We start from the raw sequence: 3,714 nt of genomic DNA on the forward strand, positions 1-3,714 counted from the left end.
GAATTTACTCAACTCAGTTAAGTGGAACCAGGTAACATAACATGGTTAAGTAAATCCAACATTTCATTTTTTACAGTGTACTGATAGCGCTCAAAATGATGACCAGAAAGCAAGTACAAATACATGAAGCAATGAGTAGCTAGTCTGTTTAGTAAAACTACTGCTCTGTACAGACAGACACAGATGACAACTAAATCAAATAATTATAGCAAATATATAAAAACTGCAGCGTTGTAATTCAAAATTAGAAAATAACGAGCTTGAAAAAGTTGAACAGTTTTAATGATTTTACATTTTATTGTAATTAGAACCAATTAGAGTGGGAACATGAGCTGAAGCTGAGAATTATTTAAATATCATTACTCTGCTTTTTATTTATTTATTGTCCTCTTGATGTCTATTTCAGCGCATTTCATTTGCAGTTGTGTTTTTGAGCCATCATTTGGTTGTGTCTGGGGTATTTAAAGAAGATTTCTACATTTTAATTAGCCTTGTCTGTTTCCAGGGTGACTGTATTTGTGTTGTGTATTTGTATGTTAAAAGAGTATACTCAAAGATCCATTTAATTGTACATAAAATGAAAATTTGTCTTTGGTATCAAGTTTAAAATCATGAAAATCATTTAAATATCCATAAAATTCATATAAACAAATACACAACAAATTTATCACCAGGCATACATCTATAAATAAAAAAACATTTAGGCTGAAGAAAAATATTTATTTCTTTGTTCCAAATGGTAATAGCAGAAGTTTTTCTTAGAATAGGTTTGAATTCTTTACCCTCTTGAACAAAGAAATATTGTTCCAAACTTTCCTATCAGATCACTTCGCTCTCAGGCTGCAGGTTTACTTGTGGTTCCTCGAGTTTCTAAAAGTAGAATGGGAGGCAGAGCTTTCAGATATCAAGCCCCTCTCTTGTGGAACGAACTTTCAGTTTCTGACATAAATAATCAGAATAAACAGACAATCAGAATAAAAATGTGTCAAATATATGCAAAAATTCTGATTTGATTCAGCTGGATCCAAATAAATTTGTAATCCGAATGAGAGGGATGGTTTATGCCAATTCATAATCCGAACAGTGTGCATAATATAAACGCTTAATTTGATCATGTTAGTCTGGTTGTGGAAAACTGACCTGCCTGTGCATTACTTATATTTTCATCCACTGGTTTCCGATCTTTTCTGGAGGGAGGGCCAGCAGCGCTGTAGTTGCAGACAGTACAAAACTTTCAAGGATGCTTATTTTCCTCTGCTTTCTCAGCAAAGAGAGAAGGGAGACATACAGGACATTGCTATGCATAACAATAAATAAATAAATAAATAAATAAATAAATAAATAAAATAACCATGTTGATTCACCTTTAGGGTCAATTGCAGTAACGTCTTCACCATTATTCAAACCTAGTGTGGGTTCATTCTGGGCTGAAGACACATTTGAACATTTGTTTACGTTCATCACAAAACTTCTGTTTTTTTGTTGTTTTTTTAGGAAAAATTTACAACTGTGCACATATCAGTACTATTCTGAAAAACCGCTGGTGTGTGTAAATGCTTATCATGATCGGATTAATTGTCCCTTGTCGCAGAAGCGGGGGACTTAAAAACGCTCTCTGTCGGTCTGTCCATTACATTTTCAGAAAGATGTAACTTCCACATAAAAAGACTCAAATACACCAAACGTGGTAGGAGTTATCCATGTTGCATGCCCGACCAAATCATGTGGTCATATGACATCATCAAAGCCCTGCTCCCTGACAACAGGAAGTGACTTTTTTGCTTGGAAAGCCCCATCTCTGACCCTCTTAACCTAATCAGCAACAAATTGTGTCAGAACACAGATAAGAAGTTGATTTTTATTTGTGTTTTACTGTTATTTATCTAGGCAAAGCCCATTGAGATTACAGATCTCTTTTGCAATGGCAGCCTGGGCCTGGAGACAACGTATTGTACATATTTTTTGGGGAAACTGGAGTACCTGGAGGAAACCCACGTAACTTAATACAAGGAGAACATGCAAACTCCACACAGTAAGAGCTCTGATTCGAACCAGGGATCAAACACAGGACCTGCTTGCTGTGAGGAAACAGGGTTAACCACTGAGTCATCATGCTGAGCTCACTTGCTTTCAAGCACAAAGACTTTTTGGTGAAAGGCGTGGTCATAGCAGTGCGGTGAAATCAGACATCACACTGTTGACATAGTTTAACTCTAGATTCTACATATTTCAGCCAATCTGCACCAAATTCACTATTGTCAATCCCAATCCACCCTTCATCTCTTTTTTTGCACTTGTATCTGAACTAACTCCCCAGATTTGAACATGTGGACTTCACATGCTGCATGCTTCTCTCAACACTGACTGGTGGTGGGATGGTGTGGGGTGACAGAGTGGCGAATGCTGATGCCACGCCGTTTGCACACAGTTAGCTCTAAATCACACATACATGATCCACCCTGCAGCAAATATTGTGTGCATCATAAGGCAGACCTTCTCAACAGGTTTGTATAGTAGTTGAACAAGATCACTTTCCCCCCCATCTGTCTGTTCACCTTATGAGATGATTTAAATAATGAAGGTCTGTGATGATTCCTACAAAGCTAACAGGTACTACTGAATGGTGACGGGGGACATCAGAGGCAGTTGGCATTGAGTTCTATCTTGTTAATTTTGTGCCCAAACATGCAATCCAATTAAAAAAATTCTGTACACATAAACATAACTATTCAGTCTATAAATTTAATACTAGACTTAAGACTTTCCTTTTTGATAAATCCAATATTTTGGATTCCTGAGTTAATTCTTGGTTCTGCTGCTATAGGTTTAGACTGCTGGAGGACAAACTGACCACATTTCCTCACTCTGCTGCTGTCTTTAATCACTCTCCYCTACATGTTTGTTGTAATTTCTTCCATCAGCATGTGTTTTCCTTGTCTCTTTTCCAGAGGAAAATACACCTGGACCAGTCACTCTCCAGTTTGTCTGTGTCTTCTTCCTGTCCCCTCAAACCCAGCCCGTTGAAGCAGATGACCACATGTCCTGAGCCTGGTTATGCTGGAGGTTTCTTCCTGGAGTTTATCGTTTCCACTTTCGCCAGTGTTGCTGCTCATGATGGGAGACTGTGACGAAGTGATTCAATGCAATCTGCTGGCTTCCTTAGATTGATTGTTTTTGTACAGTGCCCTGAGACGTTTGTTGTGACTTGGTGCTATATAGACAAACTGAATTAAATTCAAATAATATTTGTTGTCTAACTTTGGACAGTTGGTACWTTTACTTCTTTGTGAATCAAACAGAYAAAAACTAATCCATAATGAAAAGAACCCAAAATTTATTAAATGATATAATGGTGATGGTGATGTTAATAATAATAATAATAATAATAATAATAATAATAATAATAATAATAATAATAAACAATGCGAGCAAATTTACATTGGCTGCTATTTATTTCCCAGCTTAAATATTTGCCTTTTTTCTTGAGCTATCACACCTGCCTTCTGTAACTTGTGCCACCACGGAAGGAGAGAAAAACTAGCTGCTGACAGCAAAAGTTTATCACCCCACAAACAGACAGATAGCACCTTTCTGTAATTGCGACCGGGGGAATTGGTTTGCTGGTATGAGGTCAGACTGCAGGACAGCCTTCAGTCAGTCACAGAAACACACAGAAAGTCTGAAACCATCAGTAGGTGGAAACATTCAGACTGA

Source organism: Austrofundulus limnaeus, unplaced genomic scaffold (assembly GCF_001266775.1).
Source record: "Austrofundulus limnaeus strain Quisiro unplaced genomic scaffold, Austrofundulus_limnaeus-1.0 Scaffold668, whole genome shotgun sequence".
In the NCBI taxonomy this organism is placed as follows: Eukaryota; Metazoa; Chordata; class Actinopteri; order Cyprinodontiformes; family Rivulidae; genus Austrofundulus; species Austrofundulus limnaeus.